Source organism: Pinus tabuliformis, chromosome 7 (assembly GCF_031772625.1).
Source record: "Pinus tabuliformis cultivar Carrire ecotype Pingquan chromosome 7, CPIR1, whole genome shotgun sequence".
Lineage (NCBI taxonomy): Eukaryota > Viridiplantae > Streptophyta > Pinopsida > Pinales > Pinaceae > Pinus > Pinus tabuliformis.
The window spans coordinates 286,877,638-286,892,545 of NC_142293.1; positions in this window are offsets into that span (position 1 = coordinate 286,877,638).

Genomic DNA, 14,908 nt, shown 5'->3' on the forward strand with positions numbered 1-14,908 from the left:
GGCTTGGGAGCCATTCTGTATGCGGGTGGCCATGTTGATGAGAAGCTGGGAATCCCCTTCCACAATCAAGGGTTGGAGACTGAGATTTTCCGCTAGTAGGAGACCTTGCCAGAGGCCCTCTAGTTCAGCGGAGTTGTTGGTATCCCACCCCATGTTTCCAAAGTAGATCTGCAGAGGAGTACCATCATGGTTCCTCAGAATTCCTCCGAATCCAGCAGCTCCAGGATTGCCTTTGGAAGCCCCATCAAAGTTGAGTTTGAAAGAGTTAATAGGGGGGGCTTTCCAGCAGCTGTTGTCCTTGATATTGCTATTGGAAGGGCGATGCTTGTAAACTTCTTGTGGCAGTTGCAGTTGCCAATTGTCGAGGATGTTTTTCTCATTGTCTGTTGAAGGGAGATCCTCCTTCGTCCAAGATCGGAGCATCATAGTTTCTTTGAGATTCCCGTGTATCCTGTTCCATATTTCTTCAATAGGAGAGCTCTTGTTTTTGAAGATGCGTTTATTTCTTTCCTTCCAGATATTCCATAGGACTAATCCCAGAATGATTTTCCACAGGTGGTTGAGGATCTCACAGTTGTAGGGGCTTTTTGGCCATTGCCTTATGGTGTTGATGATGTCGTCATCCCCTCTGCATCTTTTTTGGCATCTGAAGCTCACCTTTTCCCATAGCTGATTGGCTAAGGGACAAGTATCTAAGAGGTGCTGAAGGGTTTCTTCGCTTTGAAAGCAGTTATGGCATACAGAAGGGCCTTGGAAGCTTCTTCTCCTTAGTTTATCCCAAGTGAGGATTCTTTTACGTCCTACAAGCCAGAGGAAGTAGGAAATTTTGGGCCATGATCCGAGTTCCCAAAGTTTGCTCCATAAAGGATCAGTAGGAGAGGGGAAGTTGCAAACCAGCTTGTAGGCTTCGGAGGTGGTGTAGGACCCTTTGGGTTGATAACCCCATCTGAGAATGTCGTGGCCTTCATAATGCCTTATGCTTCGTTTTCTTAGCTCTTTCTCGAATTCTTCTATCTCCTGTGTGTTTGTGTTGCTGAGAATTTGATTACTCTGTCTCCATTTTCTGTACCCGTGCTCCATCTCCTGCATCCAAAAATGATGGACTTTATCCTGTTGCTGCTCCTGCCTGTCTGGTATCATAGATGGAGGAAGAACACTAGTAAGCCTGGGCATTTGGTTCCAGGCGTCTGTCCAAAATCTAGCCGAGCTACCATTCCTGATCTCCCAGAAGCTGTGCTGTTGAATTAAATGATAGTGCTGTTTGGCGGCATTCCAGATTAACGACCCTTTTTCAGTGGGAGTAAACCTGATGAGCTCTTCTTGAGGTCTGTTGTTAGCATATTTGGCTGTCCAGATTTTTACCCATGGCTTTTCTGGGTTAGTGATCCATTGCCACCAAATCTTAGCATTCATGATGGAGTTACTGTGCTCTGGGTCCCTTAGCCCAATGCCGCCCTTGTCTTTGGGCATGCAAACAGAAGTCCATTTAACCAGAGCCCATTTGCGATTTGTTGCCGAGCTGCCCCAAAGAAAGTCACGCTGTAGGCTCCTTATTCTTTTTAGGACCCACTTAGGTGCTGCTAGAATGGAGAAGAGGTAGAGAGGCATGGCTTGAAGTACAGATTTGATGAGCACCACCCGACTGGCGAGGTTTAGAGATCTGTAAGTCCAAAGGTTGAGGCGGGACTCAAGCTTCTCTAGGAGAGAGCTCCAAGCGGGATGCTTTATGGCGGAAGCAGTGAGGGGAGCTCCAAGATATTTGGAGGGGAGGGTAGCAGAGGGGAAGCCAAGAATGCGAGTGACTGCAGATTTAACCGAAGGAGGAGTATGAAAGAAGAATATCTGCGACTTGGAGGTGTTGACATAGGTGCCAGAAGCCTCAGAGAAGTCGTTGAGGAGGGATTTGAAGCGAGAGGCTTCCTGGACAGAAGGGTAGCCAAAAAGCATGGTATCATCAACAAATTGCTGATGAGAGGTGGCAGGGGTATTGTGGACCGTAATGCCTTTAAGCTGCTGGGAATGGAGGGCGTGTTTGATGTGTCTACCAAGACCTTCAGCCATCAGAACAAAAAGGAAGGGGGATAGGGGGTCACCTTGCCTGATACCTCGAGATGGCTTGAAAGGACGAGAAGGGATACCATTCACCAGGATGGAGAAGTGAGTGGAAGTGATAAGGCTCATGATCCAGCGAATCCACATGGAACCAAATCCAAAAGCTTTTAACATATGATGAATATAAGTCCAACTGAGCTTGTCGAAAGCTTTAGAAAGATCCAGTTTGAGAATCATACCTGCTTGTTTAGAGTGCTTGAGGGAGTGGATTATCTCGTGCGTGAGGAGGATGCCATCCATTATCTGTCGTCCCTCCACGTACCCCGACTGTTCCGGAGAGATAAGCAGAGGTAATAGGGGCTTTAGCCTGTTTGCAATGACTTTTGATATGACTTTGTAGATGACGTTACAGAGAGCGATGGGCCTGAACTTGTCAGGGGTAATGGAATTCTCCTCTTTGGGAATGAGAGTGATAAAAGTGGAATTGAGGGAGGGGAGGAGCCAGCGCATGGCCCTGGATTCCTCAACAATCTGCCAAACCTCCAACTTTATCATGTCCCAAAAGGCATGGAAGAACGTGGTGGTGAATCCATCTGGGCCAGGGGCCTTACCATCTTTGAGCTGGGCCATTGCGTCGTCTACCTCCTGTGGAAGAATAGGGCGCATTAGAAGCTCATTGTGATCCTCCGTGATGAGTTTTGGCACATTTCTGATTATTTTCTCAATAGCCTGTTGCCTGTCATCTATTGGTTCCCGGTGGACATGTTGGAAATGATTGAGGAGAACCTCTTCGATTTCCTCATGCTTCTCGACTTTTTCCCCTGTCTGATTCTGGATGAAGGGGATAGTATTGTGCATCCTTCTCTGCACCGTGGTTCTGTGGAAAAATTTGGTGTTGCGCTCCCCCTCCTTCAGCCACCTGACTCTTGATTTTTGCCTCCAGTAGATTTCCTCCTGCTTTCTCCTTTCTTCAAGCTGACTGTGAATGAACCGTTCCTGGTCCAGAGTAGTCTCCGTATGCCCTTCTGTGATTATCTTTTGTTGGAGATTCACCAGTTCTTGATTCAACTCTTGTTGCGCCTTAAATATATTTCCAAAGGTCTCCCTATTCCATATTTTTAGTTGATTTTTTAGAAATCTTAGCTTCTGTTGAAATTGATACATTTTTGCGCCTTCTGGGGGGACGAAAGATGCCCAAGTGGTCTTGACGAAATCCTTGAATGCAGGGTGTGAAAGCCAAAAACCCTCAAAGCGGAAGGGTCTTTTTGTCAAATCCCCTGGTCTCCTCCATTGTAAAGCAATCGGCCAGTGATCCGACCCAGTGTGTGCAAGTATTTCTGCTGAGATATCTCCTCCTAGGTGCACCGAATTGTCAGAGATGAGAAAGCGATCTAATTTGGAGGCGATTTGGGACTTGCCAGCTCTGCGATTGCTCCAGGTGAAGGTGCCATTGCAGAACGACATATCGATTAGAGACGCAGTTTGGATGAAGTCCTTGAAGCGAGCAACTTCTGGCTCCATTCTGATTCTCCCTCCTATCTTTTCCTCACTGTTGGTGATCATATTAAAGTCCCCTGCCACGATCCATAGTGGGTGTCTTCTGTTATTGCTCAGAGCTTCTATAGTGTCAAGGAGCATGATTTTGCTACCTGTATCTTGCGGAAAATATACATTTGATAAGTTGCCATGAATATTGGTGCCCAATATATGGAAGGCTGCCTGTATGAGATGATGAGAGGCATGAAAATCTGTGAGAGTTACCGCTTGGGTGTTCCATGCTATAGCAAGTCCTCCTGAGGCTCCCAAGGCGTCTACAGCAACCGATCGACAGCCTGGCCACGCTTTTGAGAGTATGTTGCCTAGAGTAGAACTATTACATTTGGTTTCCTGGAGAAAGCACATCTGCGGCTTTTCCATTTTGATCATGTTTTTTAACATCCTAAGTTTTCCGGGGCTGTTAAGCCCTCTTAAGTTCCAGGATACAAGCTTCATGGTTCAACTATTGTTGGAGGGCCTGTAGTACTTCGTTAACTTAGCATATCTGCCTGAATCTACCAGGATTTTCCCAACCTCGATGGTTCGCTGGAGGTCTGTTTTCCTTCCTCTCTTTTTGGAATCTTTTGGGCGCAGGCTGCCATCCCAATGACTACCTGGTTGTATCCCTAGTTGGTGTTGATGGTAGGCTCTTGAGATAACCACTTCGAGCTTGTTGAGTTGATGCTCAGATATTGTGTCATATGCTCTTTTTTTGCAAGCTAGTTCTAGTTCCAGAATGTCCAGACCATTTAGATCTATGCTCTCTGGCTCTTCTTCCATTTGCTGCACTTGACTGCTTTCTTCTTTATTGATCTCTGAGTCCTGGGGTACGTCTTCCTTTCCGTCAACTTCCATGTTCTTGTGAATCTCCACTGGTTCTTTCTGACTTCTGCTTAGGATAGAAGGGGTGATGATGGGGGAATGAGATTTGGAGGGGGGATCAGAGGAAGGTGGGTGGGAAGAAGAAGATGGGCGAGTAGGGTTGGGTTCAGTGGTCAGGGGTTGATCTTCAGGGGTCTGAGCAAGTATATCAAAGCTGTTCTTGGAAGCTGGATCTTGGGGTTTGTTAGGCTGGGGTTTGGTTCCATTCTGAGGCTTTTTATGCGAGCGCTTCCGACTTGTGACTTTGGTGAAGCCGTCTTGGGTTGGGTTATCAGAAGGGACAGGGGTATTGGCTTTGGCATTTAGAGGGCAGTCCCTGAAGAGATGCCCCAGTGCATGGCATTTTCTGCACCTAAAGGGCACGTGTTCATAGTCGAGAGGCTGGATCCATTCTTCGTCTCTGTGGGCAAGAGTTATCGACTCTGGTAGAGCTTCATTCAGGCGGATAAAAACACATATTCGAGCATAGGAGATATACTTACGCGATTTGGTTTCTTCTGCCGCTCTGATGTATTCTCCCACTCCATTTCCAATACCCTTGAGAATGTCCTCGTCCCAATATTCATCTGGAAGAGAGTATAATCTGATCCATACCGGGGCCCAAGTGAGGTCTTCTTTATCTGGGTTGAATCTTGGAATCCATTCCCTCAGATATAGTCCTGCTGAGTTAAAAAAGTAAGGCCCTTCTTCCAGGACCCTATATTTGTCCTCTAGACAGAAAAAAAATTGCGGTGAAGAAGCCTTTCGGCCCCAGCTGAAGGGTGACATCTCCTTTGGGTTTCCATTTCGCCGCAATCCATCCATATAAAGCTTTCTCAGTCGGCCAAAACCCTATGAACTTCCCAATGAGGGCATGATCAGTCATGTACTCTATTCTCCTGTCTATTTTGTCGCCGGGCAGCTCTATTCGTGGCCGTTCTTTGGCCACTGGTCGGCATGTTGATGAGGAGATTTTCGGGCTTTGATTTGGAGTTTCTTGTCCTTCTTGCGTGTTGTTGTCCTTGTTTTTCTGATGTCCTGTCTCCTTTTCATCATTTTGCTGTTGTTTCCCTTTGTTCAGGATTTCCTAATCCACTGATCCAAAGATGACGGTTTGCTCAGGCATGTGCTGTGAAGGGGAGGGCTCTGACGCCGCCCCTTGAGGCTATTCCATTGCCTCTTGCTAGTACCCTGCAGCTCTGTCATGCTGCAGTGAAATTCTTACAGTTTTTGTGCGTCTTCCGCTCAGTGCCGTCGGCGCCGTTGAGGGATTTCGCAGAACCCTAGTTCCGTTCTCACCTCCGTTCTCCAGAAGATAAGTAAAGTAAATACTTTATTACTAAATAAATAAAAATAAATTAATCATTTGGAAAACGAGACACCAAGAGATGAGGTTCTTGCCAAATAAAATATCATTGGTGAATGGAAATGGATAATTCTTTCATGATAAGACTTCTAGATACAATTATAATAAGATTAAAGGATTGGAGATAAATATCCATTAATCTACTTAGCTGGAGAAAGATGCTAATTTAAGAAAAACATAAAAGCCTTGCGGGAGAGAAAGGAAATATTTTATGAGGAAAATCCTCGCCGGAGATAAAGGCAAGATTTTGTAGGAAAAGCCTAGGCAAATGGATAAAAATATCCAGTTAAAAGAGGGACGTCGTTAAAGGAAACCATATCATGAAAGAGACTATTAAGTACCCATTGAAAGGATCAAGAGAGGTAATTGATCCATGGAAATAACTCTCAACTCGGGGGTGAAATGAAGGAAGTCAGTTCTAGGTTGGGTGGCAGTGCTCAGTTTTCCACATGATGTTCTCTCTTCTACTTTGGTTTGATTCAATGGCATGGGATGCTCTGTATGTTGGCTCCTTATTCTTCTTATTGTCAAATCTTAAGCTAATGAGATGGTTGAGTTACATGTTTTATCTTTTCTTATGATATGATTGAATAATCATGCATGAGACAACTGTGTATGATAAATGATTATGTTTTAAGGTTTGAAATTGTATACCCTGTGGTTCAGGTTATCTAATCTATGCATTATGCATCATGGGATGAATTGAATCCACTAAGGCTTGTTTTAGTTATTTATTCGTATTGCATAAGATATATGCCAGTGATACTTTTGACTATGATAGTAAAAATATGAAAATGTTATATGGAAAAGATAATTACAGTGTATTTATGACATTGTCTCCATTAATTCTTGTGTTGAATCCTCAAAGGAAACTTGAAAGCATGATCTTGAATGATCATGATAGATTCTTTCCTCTACGATGTGATGTATAGAATTGTCTGTGTTAATTTGGCTTATGAGATGGATATAAATGGACGCATGTGACAGGTATTGCATATAATCCAAGCTAAATTTAGTGAAGGAACATAATATGTGTTTTTTAAAATTGTTTGAAGGAGGTATCTACCAATAGTATGTGGTTTTTAATATGGTGTGAAAGAGGTATGTGACAAATGGTATCAGAGCTCTAAGTTTAAATATTGTGGCCTAAATGCCAAACCACCTTTGTAATATACAAATGTAGGTCCTAAAGTAGGTCTTACACAATTAATAAATTTAATGAAGGGTTCCATTATAAATTGCTATAAGACAAATATTCCAAAATCCATAAAAGTTGAAATTAAATATTAGAATGATTTATTGGAGGGGGATGTTGAAGAACTAGAACACATATATATATATATATATATATATATATATATATATTGTTGGGTCCCTATAATACTAGTGATTACCCCATTACTATTGTAGTTATACCCCTTATTAATATTGTTGTGCCCCTATTGCCCCCATATTGTTATTACTGTGCCCCATAGAATCCCTCTATTGTTATTTTTGTGGCTTTATATTATTATTGTTAGGTCGGCTGGATTATATTGTGACTCCTTAGACTCCTATATACAGAAAGGAGGTTTTGCCATTTGAATCATCGAAGAATTGTTCATTTATGTAATGTAAAGGAGGTTTCCTCCTCGAAGAGGCTGAATTCTAAGGCGTTGATCTATCTTTTCTATCTTTTCTTGAGCTGGTTTCATAACATTTGGTATCAGAGCTTTGGATTCTAGGGTTTCGCTGCTCCAAACAGGTTATCGTGGAATTTTCACTATAACTTTTTTTCTGTGACATTTCAAAAGTTTCAAAAATAACCCATTTGAGAAGAAATCATGCTGAACCTCGGGTCCGAATTTCAGAGCTTTTTGCGCTATATTTGAGGAGATATGATCTGAGGAAGTTGGTCTTTTTGCAGACTCCTGAATTACATTCCGAACAGGTGACCTGGGGAAAATCGTCATAACTTTCTCTCTGGGGATCGGATTGAAATTTCATAAAAAGGTATAGAAAGAGGATGGACTGTAGTTTCTTGTAAGCATTTTTCAGATCCAAAGGTCGAAACAGTGACTCATGGCACGTCGTACAAGTTCGCTCTACTGAACTAGTCTATAATCAAGTCACTGTGGGAGATTTCGCATAACTCTTTCTTGGAAAATCCAATTTGGGTCAGACTTGTGGCATTGGAAAGAGGACACAGAGGGCTACTGCAGATCACAAATTCAGGACTAGATGATTGGAAAGTATAGAGATACATCAGAGGCAATATCGAGCTCCTACAAAGTGAAAAAAGGTGTGTAGATTTTCTTAAATTTTTGCTTAAGCTTGGTTTGAAAATTTATTTTGAAGGAATTCAAAGGGCATAATAGAGCATTATTATCGGTAACTGATGCCCCGAGGAAAGAAAATGCAAACACCTAGTAAGGAACCTGAAAGCTCTAGCATGACTCATGAAGAAGAAGAAGAAATGCTACATGATATATCAAAATTACAAGAACAAGTGCAACAAATGTCACGCTCACAAAAGTTAACAGAAGCTAAGATAAATGGCGTGGAAGCTAAGATGAATGGCATGGAAGCTAAGATGGACAATTTGAAGATAGATTTGAACACAAATTTGAAGACAGGCATGGCAGATTTGAAGACATTTTTTGACAAATTTTCTACAAGAAATACTTACTAATGGTGAAAAGGTAGTAAAGGAAACTCATGATGCGAACAAAAGAAATGTTAATCATGATTCATAGACTCTAATGTTGGATCGAAGACACACCATATTCCAAAAATCGATATGAGGAAGTTTGATGGCAAGGATCCCGCCACATGGATATTACAGATGGAGCAATTCTTCGATCTCAATAATGTGCAAAACACACAAAAGGTACGTATGGCAACTTTAAATTTGGAACCAAATCAGTTTGTATGGTATCAATGGCTTTGCTCTCGTAAACAATTTATCACTTGGGCAATTTTTACGGAAGAATTGATAGCACATTATGAGGATACAAAAAGCAACACTTTTTTTAGCCAATTGATAAGTCTCAAACAAAAGGGTTCAATAATGGAGCACATTGAGGAGTTCCAAAAATTGAACATAAGGGTAAAAGATATTCCAGAGGAGCATAGGATTGATGTGTTCATAGGGTCTTTAAAGGATAATATCCAACATGATGTTCGCCTTTGGGAACCTGATTCATTAGAGAAGGCATTCAGGTTAGCAAGAAAAATGGAAAGCAAAATTATGGCAACCAGGAAGCATACCACTCACAACTATAAAGATGGAAGTGTTGTTGCCCCTAGTCTTCCACAACCTATAAGGTTGACACCACAACAATTGGAAGAAAAAAGAGCAAAAGGGCTTTGTTACAGTTGTGATAGCAAATACACTAAAGGTCATAAGTGTGCTGAGAAGAAATTATTCTACATAGATTGTGAAGAGGAAGAAGAAAAGGAGCAAGAAAGGTCAAAAGAAGAGGATATACTCCAGGAACAAAGCCTAGATGAAGAACAAATAAATCCGACCATATCTTGTAATGCATTGGCGGGAATTACCACTCCTCAAACCATCAAGATAGAAGGACAAATCAAGAAGAAAAAGGTAATAGTGTTGATTGATTCAGGAAGCACCCACAATTTTATTCATTGTAAGGTAGCAAAAGAATTGAATTGCTTCCTATATCCAGCACCAGAGTGTCAAGTGATGATTGCAAATGGAGGAACAATAAATTGCTCTGGAAAGTGCCATAATATCAAGCTATCCATGGGAGAATATGTATTGACTAGCCCAATGCTTTCCATTCCAATGGGAGGTGCTGATGTTGTACTAGGAGTCCAATGGCTACAATCCTTGGGTACAATAGCTTTTAATTTTCAAGAACTTTTCATCAAATTTTCTACGAAAGGAAAGGAAGTTGAATTAAGGGGTATTGCAGGGAAACCAGGAAAGATAATCAGCTCTAATGGTATGACAAAGCTTCTAAAAAAGGAGCAAAGAGGTGTAATTGCACAATTATGTTCGCTAGATGTTTCCACATCGGAATCATCTATTTCTCCAGATCTCCAAAAAGTCCTGGACAATCATTCCAAGGTATTTGAGACTCCCAAAGGTCTCCCACCTATGCGTGATCATGATCATGCTATTCATCTGATTCCAGGAAGTGTTCCTCCAAACATCAGGCCGTACAGATATCCCTATGTCCAAAAGAGTGAAATTGAACGTATGGTTGCAGAAATGCTAGAGGCTGGTATAATTCAACCAAGTCAAAGTTCTTTCTCTGCTCCAGTAGTATTGGTGCACAAGAAGGATGGATCATGGCGCATGTGTCCGGATTATAGGGAGCTCAACAAGCTCACTATTAAAGATAAGTTCCCCATTCCTGTCATTGATGAATTACTGGATGAATTGCATGGATCAATTTACTTCACCAAGTTGGATCTTCGTTCAGGATATCATCAAATCAGAATGAAGATTGAAGACATTCCGAAAACAACATTTAGAACTCATGAGGGTCATTATGAATTTTTGGTCATGCCTTTTGGCCTTACCAATGCACCTTCAACATTTCAAGGTTTGATGAATTCAATTTTCAAACCATTCCTTAGAAAATTTGTGTTAGTATTTTTTGATGATATACTAATCTACAACAAGTCTTGGAAGGATCATGTTGAACATGTTGACAGGGTGCTACAACTATTGGAGGAGAAACAATTATATGCAAAAAGATCCAAATGTTTCTTTGGAGTCCAGGAGGTGGAATATTTGGGTCATATTGTATCTCATGAAGGAGTTAAGGTAGACCCTAGCAAAATTAAAGCCATTAAGGAATGGAAAATCCCCACATCCATAAAGCATCTGCGAGGATTTCTCGGGTTGACAGGGTATTATCGCAAGTTTGTTAAGAATTATGGGAGAATAGCAGCACCTCTAACAACATTATTGAAGAAAGATGCATTTTCATGGACTCCGGAAGCAACAAAGGCCTTTGAACATCTTAAAGAGGCAATGTGCCAAGCACCGGTCTTAGCTACACCGGACTTCACAAAAACCTTTATTGTGGAATGTGATGCTTCAGGAAATGGAATTGGTGCTGTTCTAATGCAAGATGAAAGACCCATTGCTTTTGAAAGTCGTCCAATCAAGGGAAAGTTTTTAAGCAAAGCTATTTATGAGAAGGAAATGTTGGCAATACTCCATGCACTTAAGAAATGGCGACCCTACCTAATGGGAAGACACTTCAAGGTAAAAACGGATCATGATAGCCTTAAATACTTTTTAGAACAAAGATTATCCTCTGAAGAGCAACAAAAGTGGGTCACAAAGATGTTGGGTTATGACTTTGAAATCATCTACAAAAAAGGGAAGCAAAATGTGGTGGCAGATGCACTCTCAAGAAAGGATGAGGATGTGGAAGCATTGTTGTGCGCCATTTCTATTATCCAACCAGATTGGATAAACGAAGCAAGGGAGGAATGGAAGAATGACGAAGAAGTGTGGGCACTTATTCGAAAGTTACAACAAGATTCCAGTACGTCTGATACATTTAGCTGGCAAAATGATTCGTTATGGTACAAAGATCGCTTATACCTCTGTAAGAATTCCCAGCTAAAACAAAAGATTCTTATGGAATTGCACACTTCTCCCTTAGGAGGGCACTCAGGATTTTTAAAAACTTACCACAGGGTTAAGAAGGAATTTTTTGGGATGGCCTTAAATCAGATATTCAAAAGTTTGTGGCGGAATGTTTGGTTTGCCAACAAAATAAAGTTGAAACAATTAAGACACCGGGTCTATTACAACCTTTATCCATTCCAAGCCAACGTTGGGAGGAGGTTTCAATGGATTTTATCACAGGTTTACCCAAGTCTGAGGGAAAGAGTGTCATCATGGTGGTAGTTGACAGACTTACCAAGTATGCACACTTTTGTGCATTATCACATCCATTTAAAGCCAGTACAGTTTCTACTGCATTTATGGAAACAATTCAAAAGCTACATGGAAACCCAAAGATTATTGTAAGTGACAGAGATCCCATTTTCACTGGAAATTTTTGGACAGAATTATTTTCTTGTCTTGGTACTCAGTTAGCTCATAGCTCATCTTATCATCCTCAATCTGATGGGCAAACTGAGATAGTAAACAAATGTTTGGAAGGATATCTTCGTTGCTTTGTATCTGATAAACAGACACAATGGGTCAAATGGTTGCCTCTGGCTGAATGGTGGTATAACACTTCCTTCCATACAGCAACAAAAATGACCCCATTTATGGCACTTTATGGGTATCAACCACCATCCATCACATCATATTTAAGAGAAAATTCTAAGGTTCAAGCAGTGGAACATCACATCGAACATCAACAACAAGTCCTCCAACTCTTAAAGGATAACCTCGTGTTGGCACAGAATAGAATGAAACAACAGGCAGATCAACATCGCAGTGAAAGAAGTTTTGATGTAGGTGATTGGGTATTCCTACGGCTACAACCATATAAGCAAATGTCCCTCAAGCAAGCTAAGAAGGATAATAAATTATCACCAAAGTATTATGGTCCGTACAAGGTGTTGCAAAAGATTGGTACTATGGCATACAAATTGGAGCTTCCTGCAGCTTCTCGATTGCAACCAGTTTTCCATGTTTCATGTTTAAAGAAGGTTATAGGACAAGCTCCCAGTTCAAACAATATTGCCAGAACTTGACGAGGAAGGAAAAATTATATTGGAACCGGAAGCAGTCACAGAAACAAGAACTCGACAGCTACGAAATCGATCAATTTCAGAGTATCTTATCAAGTGGAAGAACTTATCCGCTGAAGATTCCACATGGGAGGATGAGAATTTTATGCAGAAGTATCCAGAACTACTCAAGCGTTGAGGACAACACTTTTTTGAAGGAGAGGGGCATGTTGGGTCCCTATAATACTAGTGATTACCCCATTACTATTGTAGTTATACCCCTTATTAATATTGTTGTGCCCCTATTGCCCCCATATTGTTATTACTGTGCCCCATAGAATCCCTCTATTGTTATTTTTGTGGCTTTATATTATTATTGTTAGGTCGGCTGGATTATATTGTGACTCCTTAGACTCCTATATATAGAAAGGAGGTTTTGTCATTTGAATCATCCAAGAATTGTTCATTTATGTAATGTAAAGGAGGTTTCCCCCTCGAAGAGGCTGAATTCTAAGGCGTTGATCTATCTTTTCTATCTTTTCTTGAGCTGGTTTCATAACATATATATGTATGTATACATACATACATACATACATACATACACACATACATACATACATACATACATACATACATACATACAGATATATATATATATATATATATATATATATTGATTAGTTCCAATCAAAGGTTGCTTGAAATTAGGGATTGTAAAAGAAACTGCTAGTGGCAACTTGAGCATAAGTTGGTATATGTACCAATGAGAGGATAGAAAATGTCATGCGTACATTTTTCCTTTGTTCAAGAAGGGAGGAGGGAGAGCTATAGAGATAGTTGATAACAAGTTTCAATTAAAATGACACTTGAAAATGTTGTAGTACTTGGGTCTACTTGCCTTCTAGGGCTGCTTGAATATTGGTCCCTGTTATTTTCTAGGTTCGCCAATATTTCCTTATTCAAATTCTCCCCTACTATCCAATTAAACAGGCCTTGGAATGGTTGAGAGTGAACTAGGCCGCTTGGAATTGCTAGAAAGACAAGACATGCATAACAACAAGTGGCCCAACTATTCACTTTATGTGATTATTGTTGCCCTTGTAGCCAACCCATATGATGTAGCAATTATTTTAATGCTCGTCTGTGGCTAATTATATCACACGAAGCATCCTGTTTTGGGTTCATGAACACATTGAAAATTAAAATATTTCCTCTGCAAGCTTCCATATTGTTTTTCCAATTATGTATTTCCTTGCTTCTGACACCAAGTGAAAATTTGGTTTCCCTTTTAGATGTAACTTTTTTAGTAACAAGCCTAAGGGTACTTGACAATCATCCTGTTAATATCATCGCTCTTCAATAAAAGACAACTAACACTGGAACACACCCCTACTTCCACTAGCAGTATAGGCACCTAAATTCATAGGGAAACATAGTATGTGTAATATCCACAATGCAAGCCTATGATAAAAATCCATTTTTTAAGGGATATGCTCAAGTGGATGAAGGTACACATTAACGATCTCAAATATTTACTTTTTTTAGATTTGTCTAATACATATGCGTAAGACGACATCGATTTCACTATAATAGGAAACCTCAGGGAAAATATTTGGAAGTAAAGAAAAATTTATTGTTGTGCAGCCGAATGAAACAAAAATTGAGTCATTAAACAATTTCTGCAAAGTTACTTGCATTGCGACTGGTCTATTTTTCTTGGCATGATATGACAGAAGATAACCCACCACTGTGAATTTAATTACTACTTCCTAGCCTCCTATGTCAGTTATGTTCAAGCTACTTTGCATCAAATTTCATCCTTTATTCTTTAGTTTCCAAAACTGTTTGGAGAAATGATCGACTTGGTGATATGGAGACAGAGGTTAATCTCTATAGAATGTTATCCAGTATTCATACAAATAGTCTATAGTGTGCAGTTGGGTCGTACCATAACATGGTTAGATGATGGACCAGTTTGGTCACAGGGGAATAGAATGCCTACAGAGTGAATTGACATATCCCTTTGCGACGCTTAAAATGGAGCAGTGCCAATCAACCCTTTCTTGAATTCGAGAGGTTATGATAAGCCAGAGAGAGACCTCCATGACATTTTTTAACTAATAGATACTTCCGCCATTTGGAGTTATTGCTTTCATAATTTTTTTTCAAAACCTTGTGACAAGCGAGAAGCCTCATGCTAACACTGATAGGCTGAATTGTGGCCACCTTTAGCAAAAGTGAGAAGAGTCAATGGTATTTGATTACAGCAAGACATGGAAACTTAGAATAGAGTGGACCCAATGGATAATAGACGAGGTAATGAATGTTATAGTCTCTTTTTTTGTAACAGTTAGCTCATGGATATAGATACGGTTATAGAAAAGGGAATTTTTTTCCTGTTGATCTATTACATTTCATGAAGACAGTGGACAA